The sequence below is a fragment of the Podarcis cretensis genome (genome assembly GCF_951804945.1).
Source record: "Podarcis cretensis genome assembly, chromosome: 13".
Classification (NCBI taxonomy): domain Eukaryota; kingdom Metazoa; phylum Chordata; class Lepidosauria; order Squamata; family Lacertidae; genus Podarcis; species Podarcis cretensis.
The window spans coordinates 42,716,028-42,734,541 of NC_137182.1; the positions used below are offsets into that span (position 1 = coordinate 42,716,028).

An 18,514-nucleotide genomic window follows, 5' to 3' on the forward strand; every position below is an offset into this window, starting at 1 on the left:
TACACGCCCACTCCTATCTAGGGAAATAGTCTAAAGGATTCCGTCCATGGCCTGAAACCGCCAACGTTGTGATGTTTTGCTACAGGAAAGACAAAACCTGCCAATGCAGGGAAATTCTTTTCTTGCCATTCAACAGTGACCTGGATGTAGCAGCGCCCACGTACCTGTCTAGAAAAGGTTAACCTGAAAAGGAAGGCATAAGTGAGGGTGGGTAGGGTGGGAGAAGCTTGAGCCAACTGATGATTCCCAGGTAACTTCCTCCTCCTATTGTGTGGACAGGGTGGTCCCTCCCACTACCTGGCCTGATCAACTTGGCAACGCCTCCCCAGGCGGGATTGGGCAACTGGCAGAGGATCTACAAATGGCCTTATTTTTAATTAAGTCTGGGCTGTAGCTAAACAAAAACATTAATTCTGGAAATTAAAGCCTGTAACCTCAGAAATCTTGGCATCCACTGTGGATGTAGAAAGATAAATGTTGGTGTCTGTTCAGGTCCTCAAGCTAGTTTTGTGAGTCATGTGAGTGTTCCAGATATACAATGAGGCTTTTTCCTAACATGGAATTCAGTTCTTTTGGCTGCTGTGCTCTGGGTTGACATGGGATTGCCATATTTCAGAAAGTAAAAACCAGCAGGACACCCTCAAATTGTTGAGCTTTCTTTAGGAAGAGCCCATTTTTTCCAAAAGCACCATTTTTTGATTGACTATCAATCTGTTTTCGAACAAATTTTTAAAAGAAAAGCCTGACTAGTCTTTCAGATGCCTTTTAATTGAATAACTTTCTAAAGAGATGCCTGAAGCAACTGATATTATATTTGAGAAGTCTTGTTTATTTGTTATATTTCACTCCAAAAAGACCCTTTTATCCTAACTAGAACCCAGAACAATGTATGTCCCTGGTTGCTTGTTAAAATCCAGCCTCATTTCTAATTCTTCCAACTTGTGACTCAGATAAGCAGACATGGAAAACAGTGGAACCTCAGTTTTTGATTGTAATCCATTCCTGAAAACCGTTTGACTTGCAAAACATTTGAAAACGAATGCGCAAATGGCACTTCCAAGGTGCATTCGAAAACAGAAGCATTTACTTCCGGGTTTTTGGCATTCCAAAGCTGAAACATTTGACTTCCGAGACAGTCGAAAACCAAGTTTCCACTGTTCTTTGATTATGGGCATTGCTCTGATTTATTGCTCAATGCAATAAACTTACTTGGTTTATGTTGACAGAATTGTACTCAGAAAATGAGCCACTTCATTGGGAAACGATGGGCACTTCTCAACATCCCTTATGAAACTCCAACATGTACTGATGTACAAAAAGAAATCTTCGGCGGGGAAACCACAGCCTAAGATGTAAAAGCAAAATTCAAGACGTTCCCACAGACTGGCATGGGAGCAAAATGGAGTAGGAGAATGTAACAACTGGTTGCCCAGATCAATGAACGAGAGCACTCCACAATGCAACAGTTTAATGCAGGATGAATTCCAGAAGACGCAGGATGGCTCCTGCAAACGCTGTTTTCGTAATCTAGGCCCAGCAACTGGCAGGGTCCAGAAACACCAGGAAATATCAAGATTTCACTTGAGCTGGGCCCACCATCTTGGCCAAGTCCTTAAATCCCCTTTGCAACATTCATGTTAACTAGTTTCTACCTAGCTTTTGTATGTTGTGGCTAATTGTCCTCAGTGTGTGAGTTTTCAGGGCTTTCTGACTTTGCTAAAATAACTATTTTCCCTGCACAAACAGGACAGTGTGTTTTATTCTTGTTTGTTCAGAAAACTCTGGCTTAAGTATACAAAATCTCACAGACAGGAGTGGGGCAAACGTGAGTGGGAGTACATATTTCTTTTCTGCAAAAGTCCATTTTCCTTGTTCCCATCAAAAGGGGGAGATAGGGGGTCCTAATAGTTCCTAGCACATCTTTTAAAATGTTTTGGGGAGAGTAAGCTTTACTTCCATGAGACATCAGTTTTCTGTTTTGCCAGCATTGCTATTTTTATTAACAATTATTAATTGGTTGATTAATTCTTTAAATTCATATACGACCCTTCATCAAAGGTCTCAGGTCAGGTCACTGAACAAAAATACAAAAGAAAACTATGAAATACATTATAAAAACAACTATCAACAATCCTATAACCTCCCCTCCCACAAACATATCTTTAGTGTGTTTGTTTTGGGTTTGTTTGTTTGTATTGGCTACTCTACTAAACCCCCCAAATTTCAGCACCTACAGAAGTCTCAGGTCCTTCTTCTCCCTAGTTGTCAGGGATGTGACTGAATCAAACGCCTGGGAAGACTCTGACTCTGGAGATGGGGGACTGTAGCCACAGACAGAGCAGGAGTGGGTTAGTTCAGCACCCCTTCATCAAGAGTTCCCAGATTGAGATAGAGCAGCACGCTTGGAAAGCTCGAAGGCAGCAGTAGAGGAGGAGATAGATGACACTGAGGGGGTTGCTATGCAACAAGGAGGGAGGCAGCACTTAGAGGGCTCTTCGTTTGATAGCGGGGGGGGAGAGTTCACCCACCTTCTTCCCAAACCAAAAGAGCTGAAAGGGTTAAAATGCAACAGAAATACAAGAGAGGATGGACTGGACTTTGGCACCCTTATGCGGTGAAAGGGGCGGGGACTCAAAGTGACCAACTCATAGCTAAGAGTAGCAGGCTGGGAGCTGCTCTCTGGATGTTAATTGTCAATAAACATGTCATATAACTGCCAGACTCATTAATTCTTGTCGGGGTTTGCTCACCTGCCTGAATTCATTACACTATTTGATGCAAATCATGCAATCGCGTTTCGGTGGCGCGGCGGCAGCAGGAGGCCCCATTAGCTAAAGTGGTGCATCAGGTTAAGAACAGTTTCAGGTTAAGAACGAACCTCTGAAACGAATTAAGTACTTAACCAAAGGTACCACTGTATTTGCATTTTGTACTTGCACCTAATTCCTGTCAGTGGTTTCCCAGAACACTCATATGACTCACGAAACAAGCTTGAAGACCTGAACAGACACCAGTGTTTATCTTGCTACATCCACACTGGATGCCAAAATGTCTTAGGTTACAGGTTTTAATTTTCAGAATTAATGCTTTTGTTTACCCCATACTTAATTAAAAATAAGGCCCTTGTATAACTTAGGTAAGACAGCAGAAAACCTCGTGTTCTGCAGGGGAACCAAGCAATATTTTCATTCACAGATTGTGCAAAAGCACTTCGCCTGCTAAAAGCCCTCCAACGCCGCCATTAAGAAGCAGGTGTTCTCCTGTTAATTAGAGCTTGATTTGGACTAAAGAACAGGCATGTGCTTGAAGTGATGAGATTACAAACCAAGGAACAGAACCAGCTGCAAGGTCATTAAGGTTTGAACTTGAGGTAACACTTCATTTGGTGCAAAAGACGGTGTGGGAGTAGGGGAGACTACAGTTTCTTTATATCAAGTTTTCTTCTCTACGTTTATGATTCAGCAATCATAATTCAGAATTAATGTTTTCATTTAGCTACAGCCCATACATAATTAAAAATGAGGCAACTTGTAGAACTTAGGTAAAACCGCAGAAAAACCGAGTTTATGGGCTGGCAGCCAGTATTACTTTCATTTATAGATTCTTGCCGACATGCTTTCTAAATCAAATGTTGTTACGGTCTGCTACATTAATGTATTTACTATGTGTGACCCATAGTGGGTAAAACATAGCCACATTTATTTTGTTTTTTATTGATGCCAATCATTATAGAGGTTGATGCTGGCATAGGGAAAGCATTCCGGTAACAGGTAGGCTGCCTTCTGGTCCATATCTCATCTTCTTCCCATTGGCCACAGGCTGGAAGGGAGTTACCAGGCACCAAGGTCCACCCTGGTACAAGCCATTTCCACAAAGCCCATCTTGCAGCGGCCATGTTTCCCACCAGTTGTGAATTAATACCTTTCTGTTTTCCTGGCCCTCTCTCTTGTGATTCAGATAAGCTAGCTGTGAATACTTCTGAACCCCACTTGAATGTCCCACCATTATCTCCATGAGAAAAGGCATGAGATCTCACTTATATCATGCAACGTGAGGTTGAAGATGAGCAGTGGGACACAGTGGAGGCCCAAAGTGATCAGAGTGGCCTTTTCACCCTCAAGAAGGAAGAAATGCTTGTGGCAATCCAGTGGCAATTTGTGGGCAGGTAAAACAGATATTTGCTTAAGTAAAAGGACTTCTTCAACTCCGCCTTCTTACAATCCTCTTGCCTTTGCCCAGACCTGCCCTGGAAGATTGGGGGGCTAACTTGAGAGGTTTCTTGAGAGGGATGCAGTGCAGACGGGGGGGAAGTGTAGGGGGCTGCTGAGTGTCAGAGAGGATGGTAGCGGAGGTTTGTTGCCTGAGCAGAAGTCTGCTTGTGCAACAATGGCATTCAAAATCTTAATTCAATTGGGTATCCATTCTTACAAGAAAGCGAAATATTCCTAATAAAGTAATATTCGTGGTAGCGGAAATTATATCTATAACACGTGGTGACTGGAACAGGAGATGAGCTCGAAAATGGACCAGTTTCTGGTATGCCAATAACAGTGCAGATGTCTTTAAGATCTTGGTCTGAGACATGAACGAAAGTGTGATCGGCGTAGGGAGCCAGGCCTCTTTTCTGGACTATATAGTTGCAGTATTTTGCGACTTCAGTCTTCGGGTAATCGACATACTCGTGTTTGAAGGACCGGAAATCCCCGGAGGCTTCAGTCCCCAGCACCATCCAGGAGAGCAAAACCAAGAGCAGCCATACAGGACAGGGCCCCTTGGCAGCCATGGCTCGCTGTGGCTCTTGGTGGTTGTTCTGCGCAGAAAACTGAAACACTCGCTTCCAGGTTTACAGGATTCAGTTGGCAAAGTGTTTGACTCGCAAGGCGTTCGGATCCAAGGTACCCCTAGCATTGAGTTGTGGCCCTTCCCCATTCCCATCTCTCTTCCTCCACCCCATTACACCCCATTGATTTTATTGCCAATGTATTTTTATTGCCAGAAAGAAGGAACAGTGTTTGACTCCCAGGGCAGCATAAGTATAACCCACTGAAAAAAAAATAGTCCCTACTCGCAGGCTGCAGATTCTAATGATACAAAAGGACAAAGGGATGAGTGAAGAAGAAAAAGACAGACTGCTGTGCCAGTCCTTAAAGACAAACAGACGAACTAAGAAATTCATAAAATTTGTTCAAGTCAGACCCTGCTTTCTCTTTGAGACATCCCAATGATGACTTGGCATCTACTTTCTAGCTTTCTAGATAAAAAATGTGTAAACACCTTTGAAATGGGCAATTATCCTAAATCTAGGAATGTAGCTTTTCCCAATGAAGCTTCATTTCCCTGTACGTAGAGCTTTACTTCCTACTTTCTGCTGTTCATACCTTCTCAAAATGCACATTTGTATATAAGGATACTGGGCTTCCTTGTACAGGGGTGGTGGTACTTACATGACTTAATCTTTCTCCAAAAATTAAACAATTCCTGCACATAGCAATATTTAAATTCCGGAGAAAGCAGTGTAACCTAAATTTCAGCATGGCTGTTACATACAGTCATCTCATCAGACTTCTGTACTCTGAATTGATGCAGCCAATCCACAGCTCAGCCACCACATCTATTGTCAGAGAGCTTGTGCTCAAAGATGAATGGCTGCCAGTGAAATGCAGGTAAAGAATATGGCTGGCATGACTAGAACTTAGGAGAAGGAGTCACACAGAGGTTAAATATTTATTCACAAAAATGAATATATGCATAGAGAAATATAATTCCGGGGGGGCGGGGAATACAAGGAGAAAGTGTTGTTAAACATGAAAAAGGTTTAGTCTGTTAAAGACGGGGGGAAATTGAAATCAAGCATGGAAGAAAAGAAATGACAGACAAAGTTTAGCTATTCAAAAGCTGGCTGATTTAAAATCTGCCTGCAGTGTGCTTCTAGGCCACCTTTCCCACTCCTGAACAAAACAATGAACATAGCTTCGTAGATGAGCATGTTGAGGTCTTTTTCTTACCTAGTGTAATAGAAATTGGTCTCCCAAAGAGTCGATCAAAATATCTTCTTTCGCTCGTATGCTCCTCTCCTCGTATGCATCCTTCAGGAAGAGAAACCTTATATAGAGTGAATTCAGCTATGGTGGATGATGATACGTGGAAAATTGTTACTGGATGTACTGGGACAAAGGCTGGAAGCCTATTTTTCCCCCAGTGGGAGAAGGAAATGAAGCATCATTAGTAGAAAAACATGTAGGTCTAATTTAATTGATCTTGAATGTTCTGGTAGGACACATTCTGTACCCAACAGGTTGATGGTACAGCTGATGTCTATATTCTCACATGAATATTTTTACCCACTCCAGACAGGCATATTACATCATGCAATGCATGGGAAAGTGTTCACCCACCCATATTTATCAGGGCTAATCCTGATTCTCTACAGTGGATACAGTGCTTATAGCATGAATGTTCCCCCTTGTTATTAAAGACTCACTGGAAGACCCAAGAGGCAGATATCTTCTACTTTGGGGTACGTCTGGAATGCTTTGCTGTTTCTTGAGGCTAAGGTGGCATCAGTGGCACAGAGTACCTTCCATCGACTTCAGCTGATGGCCCAGCTCTATGACTATCTGGACACAGACAGCCTAACTACTGTTGTCTATGCTCTGGGAACCTCTAGGTTAGATTACTGTCAGGTATTCTACTCAGAGCTCTGAAGACAATTCGGAAACTTCAGTTAGTGCAGAACTCGGTGGCCAGGGCAAGATTCTTCGGTCATATTACACCGAGCCCAACTGCACTCATTTCCAGGCCCAATTCATGGGATGGGGGATTATTGATTATTCATTTATTTTTGGTTCTTATTTTCACTATGCATTTTTTTTATTCTGTATTCTTATGCATTATTATTGTATTAAAATATTATTTATAGAGGTAAAAGCTGTATCCACCACCCAAATCATAAGTTGTACTAGAAGGCTTTCCAATTAAAACAGTTGACGCACATGATTAACTCATCTTCAACTCTGTGGGCCAAAATGGAACTGGAACCCTCACAAATCTCTCCTAATCCTTTATCCTTCCTGAAAACTTCACGTACTTGCATTAGCAAAATAAGGTTGCAATGTACCTCGGGTTACAGACGCTTCAGGTTACAGGCTCCACTAACCCAGAAATAGTACCTCGGGTTAAGAACTTTGCTTCAGGATGAGAACAGAAATCGTGTGGTAGCAGTGCAGCGGCAATGGAAAGCTCCATTAGCTAAAGTGGTACCTCAGGTTAAGAACAGTTTCAGGTTAAGAGTGGGCCTCTGGAACGAATTAAGTTCTTAACCCGAGGTACCACTGTATATCCTTCCAAATTCTCATGTGCAAATGTGGTGGATGTTGTCTAGTCATGATCATATATCCGTGTGAATATTGACACTTGCCAGTCATTACTTGATAAACGACAATGTGGAGAGTCAGCATTTGACAGTATGGGACCACTGTCATGCAACAACAGTCTACGGAGGATAGTAACCATACAATGCATTTTATAGAGCATGACACTCCATTTGTGCACACCCTTCACAAGTGGGTAGAATTTTGACTATTATTATGTTTTTGACCACGGGACAAATTTCAAGTGCAGGCAGTGATATAATTAACATCATCCACTTACAGATGTTGGCTATTGTATTAATTACCCATCATGCCTCTGGCATTATTCTACATAAGACAAGAAGCTTATACCATTGTTGAGGGTCATGGAGATGATGCCAAGAGATAGGATATTTGTATAAACCGTGTAAGCTTCTCGCTGAAGCGAGATCTGAGCAAGGGACTGAATGAATGAATCTGAGCTCCACCTCTAACCCCAAAACCATGCTGTATGTCCACCCCTCTTTAAAAAAAACCATTCCCCTTATAATAAGTCTGCTCACCTTTCCCGCTTGGCAGCTTAAACAAAGCTTCAACAATGGTCTAAGCCAGGCATCCCCAAACTTCGTCCTCCAGGTGTTTTGGGACTACAACTCCCTTCATCCCTAGCTACCAGGACCAGTGGTCTGGGATGATGGGAATTGTAGTCCCTAAACATATGGAGGGCCATGTTTGGGGGTGCCTGGTCTTAGCTTTCCTTTCTGGCCATTAATAGAGCCAGGAAGAACGCAATCACCTGTCTTCACCTTCGACAAGGAAGCCTTGTCTCGCAGTGACGTGGTACACCTTTCCGATGTCGGCAATGATACCCTGTTGAATGACACTTCAGAGTGCATCAGGGATTGGTTGCAGGTATGAGGGTGTTGGCGGCAAGCCCTTTGGGCTCGAGTGGCGGTTAGCCTTTGTTTGTATGGAGGGGAGGTTGTAGCCTCCGCCTGCCCCTCCTCAGTAAGGGTATCCTGTTAAAGGGATCCGGGGTTGTGAATTCTGTCCAAAGCTGGGATGTGGGCTAGGGCCATGTCACAACCCTTACGGGGACCCCTCTGGGTGTCTCTAATTGATGTCATAGGGCACCCCCTAATGGTGGTTTACCCTTAGATGGACTCCCAGGAGACAGGCAGGAGTCAAGATATAGCCTGGTTTCACCAAATGCCTAAGCCAAACCATTCACATCTTTAACCAATAAAGTTGTGGCCTACTGGAACCCATAAAACAAAACACTCATGTCCGTGTGTTTATTGGCAATTAGGTGGACAATAATGGGGGCCTTGGCACGCAACAACATGTTTTACATTCTACTTGTTTTACATTTCCAAGCATGAAGCCTATTTTTCTAGAAAAAGAGATGCCAGAACTCATCACGAACCCCTCTTCTACTTGATTCCGGCTCCCTCTGTACTGGCATTCCTTCATCTTCAGAGTCAGCCTCTTCCCAGGTGTTCTATCCAGCCACATCCCTGACATTAGAATGGTGAGTGAGAAAAGCACAGAACTGGCAGTGCTGCGAGAAAGACAAATAGAAGTAGACCAGGAAGTCACAGACAGTTTCAGGGATTTTTAATGTTCATATTTTATTGACATAAATTCAGTTTTAAAAGAAATAGAGTGATACAGAGAAAAAAAGGGGGAAAGAACAAAGCTGTATATCAGAAATGTATATACCATGTCTGCTTATCTGGAAGAGTTAGGAAAGAGGCTGGGTTTAAACAGGCAACCAGGGATACCACAAATATCTGCTTGATCCCACAGCAGCAAGAATCATGAGAAAAGGAATGAGATCATACTTTTATATGATGAAAAGTGGGGTAGGAGATGAGCAGTGGGACAAAGTGGAGGCCCAAAGTGATCAGAGTGGCCTTTTCACCCTCAAGAAGGAAGAAATCCTGGTGGCAATCCAATGGTGACTTCTGAGCAGGTAAAATAGATATTTGCTTATGTAAAAGGACTTCAACTCCTTCTTCTTGCAATCCTCATGCCTTTGCCCAGACCTGCCCTGGAAGATTGGGGGGCTAACTTGAGAGGTTTCTTGAGAGGGATGGAGTGCAGGATGGGGTTAGTGTAGTGGGCTGCTGAGTGTCGGAAAGGATGGTAGCAGACTTTTGTTGCCTGAGCAGAAATCTGCTTGTGCAACAATGGCATTCAATATCTAAATTCAATTGGGTATCCGTTCTCACATGAAAGGGAAATTTTCTAATTCCCTCAAAAGTGTGGTAGCTGAATTTATATTTTATACAGTTGGTGACTCGAACGGGAGATGAGCTCGTCTTGGGACCAGTTACTGGGGCACCCTATGAAGTGCAGATGTTTTTTAGATCTTGGTCAGAGACATGAATGAAAATGCGTGCCATTGTGTAATACAAGCCTCTTTTCCTGAGTAAATAATTGTAGTCCTTTGGTTTGAAGGATGGGAAATCCCAGGAGGCTTCAGTCCCCAGCACCATCCCGGAGGGCAAAACCAAGAGCAGTCATAAAGGACAGGGCCCCTTGGCAGCCATGGCTCACTGTGGTTCTTGGTGGTTTTTCTGAGCAGAAAATAGAGGAAATGATGTAAACTTCAACAGGGCATCTTCATGCTTTCCCTTTTTTCCTTCAGATTTATTATATAACCCACTTCCTAGGGAAAATCAAGGGAAAATCTGAAAAGGGCTATGACAACCTTGCTCAAATTGTAATCCTAATTCCCTCATTAGGTAGTTATGAGGCTGCAGTCAGACCATTGGCCCATCTACTTCAATACAGTGGTACTTCAGAAGTCCTAAATGTAGAGAAGAAAACTTTATATTAAGCTCCTCTCTGCCCACACTGAGGCTCCTCTCTGCCCACACTGTCCTTTTGCCCCAAATGAAGTGTTACCTCAAGATCAAACCTTAATGACCTTGCAGCAGGTTCTGTTCCGAGGTTTGTGAGCTCAACATTTGTAGCACACGCCTGTACTTTAGTTCAAATTAAGCTCTAATTAACAGGAGAACACGTGCTTCTTAATGGCAGCATTGGAGGGTTTTTGGCAGGCGAAGTGCTTTTGCACAATCTATGAATGAAAATATTGCTGGTTTTTGTGTGTGGACGTGCAGAGTCCCCCAAACCCCGGCTGGCCCCCTAGTGGAATAACGACTCAAGACAACATGCTATGGGATTAAAATTGGCCACAACTTTATTATGTTTCAGATGAAGGTAGACTTTGGCATAGGCATTGGGCATTATACCTCCCACTCTGGGGATTTGGGGAATGCCGCCGTCGCAGGGGAGAGCAATGAGAACCTGTAGGCGTACGGCCAATGCCTCCCCTCCTTCTTTGGAGGTCTTTAAGCAGAGGCTTGACAACCATATGTCAGGAGTGCTCTGATGGTGTTTCCTGCTTGGCCGGGGGTTGGACTCGATGGCCCTTGTGGTCTCTTCCAACTCTATGATTCTATGATTCTATGATTCAAACAAACCATTTAGCGGGGATCCCTGTGATCGCGGCCTCAAAGAGGAAGGGAGCGTGGGTCACTGCTACACGCCCACTCCTATCTAGGGAAGATAGACTAAAGGATTCCACCCAACGCCTGAAACTGCCAACGTTGTGATGTTTTGCTACGGGAAAGGCAAAACCTGCCAACGGAGGGGAATTCTTTTCTTGCCCTTGAACAGTGACATTGATGTAGCAGTGGAGGAAAGGTTAACCTGAAATAGAAGGCATAACTGAGGGTGGGTAGGGTGGGAGAAACTCTGGAGTCAACTGACACTTCCCAGGTATGTTCCTCCCCCTATTGTGTGGACAGGGTGGTCCCTCCCCCTACCTGGCCTGATCACCTTGGCAACTCCTCCCCAGGTGGGATTGGGCAACTGGCAGAGGTTCTCCAAGTGGCCTTATTTTTAATTAAGTCTAGGCTGTAGCTAAACAAAAACATTAATTCTGGAAATTAAAGCCTGTAACCTCAGACATCTTGGCATCCACTGTGGATGTAGCAAGATAAATATTGGTGTCTGTTCAGGTCTTCAAGCTAGTTTCGTGAGTCATGTGAGTGTTCCAGATATAGAATGAGCCTTTTCCTAATATGGAATTCAGCTCTTTGGACTGCTGCACTCTGGATTGACATGGGATTGCCATATTTCAGAAAGGAAAAACCAGCAGGACACCCTCAAAGTGTTGAGCTCTCTTTAGGAAGACACCATCTTTTTCCAAAACCACCATTTTTTGATTGACTATCAATCTGCTTTCGAACATATTTTTAAAAGAATAGCCTGACTAGTTTTTCAGATGCTTTTTAATTGAATAACTTTCGAAAGAGATGCCTGAAGCAACTGATATTATAGTTCTACCTTGTGACTCAGATAAGCAGACATGGAATATAGTGGAACCTCCGTTTCGACCGTAATCTATTCCGGAAAACCGTTCGACTTCCAAAACATTTGAAAACCAAGGCACAAAGGGCGGCCTGCAGACTTAATTGAAAAATTGAGAAACACTCAGTGGAAGCCTTTTGACTTCCAAGGTGCATTCGAAAACAGAAGCATTTACTTCCGGGTTTTCGGCGTTCCAAAGCCGAAACATTTGACTTCTGAGATGATCGAAAACCAAATTTCCACTGTCCTTTGATTATGGGCATTGCTCTGATTTATTGCTGAATGTAATAAACTTCCTTGGTTTATGTTGACAGGATTGTACTCAGGAAACAAGCCACTTCTTTGGGAAATGAGGGGCACTTCTTAACATCCTTTATGAAACTCCTACATGTACAGATGTACAAAAAGAAATCTTAGGCGGAGAAAACCACAGCCTAAGATGTAAAAGCAAAATTCAAGACGTTCCCACAGACTGGCACGGGAGCAAAATGGAGTAGGAGAATGCAACAACTGGTTGCCTAGATCAATGAATGAGAGCACTCCACAATGCAACAGTTTATTGCAGGTTGAGTTCCAGAAGAGACAGGATGGTTCCAGCAAAGACTGTTTTCCTAATCTAGGACCAGCAACTGGTAGGGTCCAGAAACCCCGGGAAATATCAAGATTTCACTTGAGCTGGGCCTGTCATCTTGGCCAAGTCCTTAAATCCCCTTTGCAACATTCATGTTAACTAGTTTTTACATAGCTTTTGTATTTTGTATGTTGTGGCTTATTTTCCTCAATGTGTGAGTTTACAGGCCTTTCTGACTTTGCTAAAATAAACATTTTCCCTGCATAAGCAAGATAGTGTGTTCTATTCTTGTTTGTTCAGAAAGCTCTGGCTTAAGTATACAAAGTCTCACAGTCAGGAGAGGGGCAAATATGAGTGGGAGATTCCTTTCTGCAAAAGTCCATTTTCCTTGGTCCCACGAAAGGGGGAGAAAGGGGGTCCTAATAGGTCCCAGCACATCTTTTAAAATGTTTTGGGGAGAGTAAGCTTAACTTCCATCAGTCATCAATTTTCTGTTTTGCCAGCATTGCTATTTTTATTAATAATTATGAATTGATCAATTAATTCATTAAATTCATACACCACCCTTCATCCAAAGATCTCAGGGCAGGTCACTGCAGAAAAATACAAAAGAAAACTATGAAATACATAATAAAAACAAGAGGGAAAAAAGCCTATAACCTCCCCTCCCACAAACATATTTTTAGTGTGTTTGTTTTGGGTTTGTTTGTTTGTGTACTTACTTACATTCCACCTTCCCCAAAGAATTGGGACACTCTGGGGCTCACCATAAATAAAACAAACACAGGAAAAAACCACAGATACCTATACCTTGGTTTTTATTACTTCAAGCACTGGCATACGCCCAACAAACTCTTTCCCCATTCATTCATTCATTCATTCATTCATTCCCAGTTATCTGCAAAATCCCATACCTTCCCCGTAAGCAGTGGTGTAGCATGGGCAAAGCCACAGTGTTGGTTTCCCTGGTTGCCAAATTCTTAGGGGTGCAAAATTTTTAAAGAAAATACAGAAAACAGTAATAATAAATAGTTATCAGCTTGATAATAAGAAACCGCTTGGGGGCACTCAAGTGTGTCACCAAGTGGGTGAAGCAGGAAGTGGGGAAAGAGAATTAAGCACAACTCTGAGAGCAAGATAGCAACAAATCAGAAGATTGGAGCTGTAATATGCCATTGAGGGTGCTTAAAATTCTCTCCAATAAATTCCAGTTCTAAATAATTCAGGCTGCTTCAAAGAATGGAAGAAGGATATTTCTAAATTCATCTGGCTGGGGGGGGGGGGAGCCAAGAATTAAACATAACATTATGATAAAACAAAGAGGAGGCAATTCCCTGCCAGATGTGCAAATGTATTATGAGGCAGCCTGTTTGTGTTAGTTAAAAGAATGGATTGTGTTGGTTAAAAGAATGGATTACCGGGGGGTGGAGTGGAACAAATTAAAAAGGAAATATATATGAATGACGAAATGCTAGCTAAAGACCAATGGTCAACAATGATTACAAAATTTACACAGAATTCGTGCCCAATAGATTAAAAGTAGTACTGAAGCATATCATCAATGAAGATCAGGCCGAATTGTTGCCAGGTAGACGAATGAATAATAATACGAGAACACTAATAATTGAATATCTGGACTTGAAACCAAGCAAAAAAGCAGCCTTCATATTTGTAGGAGCTGAGAAGGCATTTGACAACGTATCAAGGAAATTTCTGGAAAAAGTTATGGAACTATTTATAATGAAATGATTTTAGAATCGTTGGATTATTTTGATTGTTGTTAGCCGCCCTGAGCCCAGCTTCGGCTGGGGAGGGCGGGATATAAATAAAATTTATTATTATTATATCTGATGGCAATGGGGGAGTGTTTTACCAGAGGAATAAAAGCAATATATGGAAGAAGAAAAACTAAATAATTAACAACGAAATGACAGAATCTTTCAAAATAGAAAAAGGAACAAGGCAGGGATGCTCACTCTTTCCCATCATGGTTTTGGAAATACTTAATCAGGACATTAAAGAAGACCAGGGAATAAAAGGGATAACATTAGGCAATATTTTTTTTAAACAGCCATGCTAGGCTCTGGAGGCGTCTTGGGTGTAAAGACGCAGAGCTGTTTTCCTGACACAAAAAGCTCCCCATGCAGTGGGAGGCATTTGGAGGAAAAATGCGCAAGGGCGATGTTTCCTGTAATGGGGGAAGAATCTCCAGCACAGGAGGAGCAAGGGGGCTTTACTGCCAAGGCATCCAACCATCGTTGCAACCACCAGGTGGTGGCACTGAGTTCGAAGCAGTGGAAAGTTATTCCTGTGGGAAGTTTGGACAAAGTCCAAAGGCCAGGAAGATCTTCAGCGTTTTCCAAAGGCGACATGAAGCAAGGCTAGAGGTGCTAGACGTCATCAAGGATACGTTTACACCACAGAAGGGTCTGATCCACCAGTTGGGTGGAGACTTCTTGGAGGTGAAAGATTTTTGATATCCTAAATGACCGACCAGGAGGGAAAGAACACGCCAGTCAGGCATGTGTCTCTGCCAGACTCCTACTTGTGTGTAGGACCTCCTGACAGGCTTTGCTCTCCGGGACCTAATATTATACTACGAGGCAGCATGCCTATGTTGGATATGAGATTGGATACTGTTAGACAATACAGACATACTAGTTATAGAGGGATGGAATAATCAGTATGGATGGCATGCGTACCTTGTATATACAGTGTTATCTTGGTTTAAGAACAGCTTAGTTTATGAACAACTTGGAATAAGAACACTGCAAACCCGAAAGTAGGTGTTTTGGTTTGTGAACTTTGTCTTGGAAGCAGAACATGTTCCGCTTCCTGTTGAGTGTGTTCCATTTGTAAATTGAGTCCCCCACTGCTATGGGAAAGTATGCTTTGGTTTAAAAATACTTTGGTTTAAGAACGGACTGCCAGAACGGATTAAGTTCATAAACCAAGCTACCACCATAAGAAAGTTAAGGTACACCAAGGGTTTCTAAATCACATAATTAGGAAATCATTGTATAAAGTGTGCACAAAATATCAAGTTTTATTGGAACCCAAGATACCGTGGTGGGTATCACCTCTGGAAGCATTTTTGGTAAAGAAGAAATATAGGGAGAATAATCAGCAACTTCATGGCCAATTAAAATTGAAAACCATTGAGGAAATTAAACAACACTGTACTGGCTGGTTGCAATACCATCAATTAAATGACATATTTAATTGGAATAAAAAAAAATGGATTTGGAAAGAGGAATCAAAACTACAAATAAAATTATTTCAAAATACAAAGAAAGAACTATCAAAAACTTATAAATTATTGTTAGAGTAGGAACTGAAGGATGAGGAAGTAAAGGAGGTGATGATCAGGTGGGCTGTGGACATCGGCTATAATATTCAGATGGTGCAATGGAAAAAATTGTGGAAGCAGGATATTAAATGTACTGCATGCTACACAATTAGGGAAAATCTGATGAAGATGATGTATAGGTGGTATATGACCCCTGTCAGACTAGCCAAAATATACAGATTAAAATCAAATATGTGCTGGAGATGTCATGGGGTAGAGGGAATGATGTATCAAGTATGATGGGGATGTGGGAAAATTAAAAAAAATTCTGGAGTAATATTCATGAGGAATTAAAAAAAAAGATGTTTAAAACATCTTTTGAGAAAAAGCCTGAAGCATTTTTATTAGGTATAGTTTCAAGAGACATCCAGGTGATAAGAAAAAAGTGTTCTTATGGGCCGCAACTGCAGCCAGAATAATGATAGCTAGAAATTGGAAAGGGGATGCTGTCCCCTCAGTAGCAGAGTGGCAAAATATGCTTTGTGAATTTCTAGAATTGGCCAAAATGAGAGCAGCTATTCGGTTTGAAAGTGACTAATAGGGAATATGTATTTAACATCTTTAACACAATATTAAAGGAATGGAAAACATTGGAAGCTGAGCAGAGGTGGAGGGAAGTCACAATGGTACAAATACAGTACAACAGTATATGTAAGGAATGTAGATAGATAGGTATAGACATATATATACAGTATGTATTGTAAAGAATGACAAAAGGTGTAATTGATTATATTATGGCAAAATTATATATGTATGGATAATGCAGACATCCTCGACTTAAAAATGGGCAGGCAGGCATGTCTTTAGTATGGGAAGGTGTTAAATTTATAAAAGTTTTATGAACCATATTGTTAGGAAGAAACTATATAGAGTTTGGGAGAAAGGTAAAAATCTGCTGGAAAGGAAAACATCTTTATGGCTATCTCTTATCAAGGCTATTACAGTAAAAAGAGTTTATATGGATCGACAGTGGGCAATTTACAGGGAATTGCTGTTCCCAAACAGTTTGGGAACCAGAATTTTAAATTTCAAGTTGTATTGGCTACTCTACTAAAAACCCCAGATTTCAGCACCTACAGAAGTCTCAGGTCCTTCGTCTCCCTACTTGTCAGGGATGTGACTGAATCGAACACCTGGGAAGACTCTGACTCTGGAGATGAAGGACTGCAGAAGGACAGAGCAGGAGTGGGTTATTTCAGCACCCCTTCATCAAGAGTTCCCAGATTTAGATAGAGCAGCACACTTGGAAAGCTCGAAGGCAGCAGTAGAGGAGGAGATAGATGACATTTTGGAGGTTGCTATGCAACCAGGAAGGAGGCAGCATTAAGAGGGCTCTTTGTTTCATGGTGGTGGTGGGGAGTTCACCCACATTCTCCCCAAACAAAAGAGCTGAAAGGGTTAAAATGTAACAGAATTAGAAGAGAGGAAGGACTGGACTTTGGCGCACTTTGTGCTGTGAAAGGGAGGGGGACACAATTGACCAACTCGTAGGTAAGAGTGGCAGGCTTGGAGTTGCTCTCTGGATGTTAATTGTGAATAAAGGTGTCATATAACTGCCAGAGACTCATTAATTCTTATCAGGGTTTGCTTGCTTGCCTGAGATCATTAAACTATTTGATGCAAATCATGCAATCACATGTCAACGCAGGGTGCAGCAGTCAAAAGTGCTGGATTCCATGTTAGGAAAAGGCTCCTATGTCTGGAAATACTCATGCTTCGACTTACCAATCAATGCACTGAGTTCCAAAATATGGATATGTACCAATAAAAAAACAGCAGCCATATTTACCTGAAGGAAATGTATTTGCATTTTGCACTGGGAGCTAATTCCTGTCAGTGGTTTCCCAGAACAGTCACATGACTCACGAAACTAGCTTGTAGACCTGAACAGACACCATCGTTTATCCTACTACATCCACATTGGTTGCCAAAATGTCTTAGGTTACAGGCTTTCATTTTCAGAATTAATGCTTTTGTTTAGCCCATACTTAATTAAAAATAATGCCACTTGTAGAACTCAGGTAAAAAGGTAAAGGTAAAGGTATCCCTGCCCGTACGGGCCAGTCTTGCCAGACTCTGGGGTTGTGCGCCCATCTCACTCAAGAGGCCAGGGGCCAGCGCTGTCCGAAGACACTTCTGGGTCACGTGGCCAGCATGACATCGCTGCTCTGGCGAGCCAGAGCTGCACACGGAAACGCCGTTTACCTTCCCGCTAGAAAGCGGTCCATATTTATCTACTTGCACCCGAGGGTGCTTTCGAACTGCTAGGTTGGCAGGTGCTGGGACCGAGCAACGGGAGCGCACCCCGCCGCGGGGATTCGAACCCCCGACCTTTCGATCGGCAAGCCCTAGGCGCTGAGGCTTTTACCCACAGCGCCACCCGCGTCCCTTAGAACTCAGGTAAGACCGCATAAAACCTCGTGTTCTCCTGGGGAAACCCAGCAATATTTTCAGTCACATATTGTGCAAAAGCACTTCACCTGCCAAAGACCTTCCAACGCCGCCATTAAGAAGCACATGTTCTCCTGTTAATTAGAGCTTAATTTGAACTAAAGAACAGTCATGTGCTTGAAGTGATAAGATCACAAACTGCGGAATAGAAGCAGCTGCAAGGTCATTAAGGTTTGAACTTGAGGTAACACTTCATTCAGTGCAAAAGACGGTGTGGCAGTGGGGGAGACTACAGTTTCTTTATGTCAAGTTTTCTTCTCTACATTTATGATTCAACAATCATAATTAAGAATTAATGTTTTCATTTAGCTACAGCCCATACATAATTAAAAATGGGGCAAATTGTAGAACTTAGGTAAGACCGCAGAAAAACCAAGTTTATGGGCTGGCAACAATCATAGATTGTTG

At 42.4% G+C, this 18,514-nt stretch overlaps 1 protein-coding gene across 2 annotated transcripts in view; it reads right to left on the reverse strand.

Moving 5' to 3' along the window:
- The window catches only part of LOC307201265 (angiogenin-2-like), a 174,688-nt gene that overhangs the window by 21,555 nt on the left and 134,619 nt on the right, over positions 1-18,514 (reverse strand). Inside the window, exon 1 of one of the 2 annotated variants that reach the window (XM_079950325.1) lies at positions 6,006-6,052. The exons of the other annotated variant lie outside the window; for it this stretch is intronic. The gene's annotated coding sequence lies outside the window, so the exon portion shown is untranslated. Of the gene's footprint in view, positions 1-6,005; positions 6,053-18,514 lie in introns of those variants that run through there. 2 annotated transcript variants of the gene reach the window in all.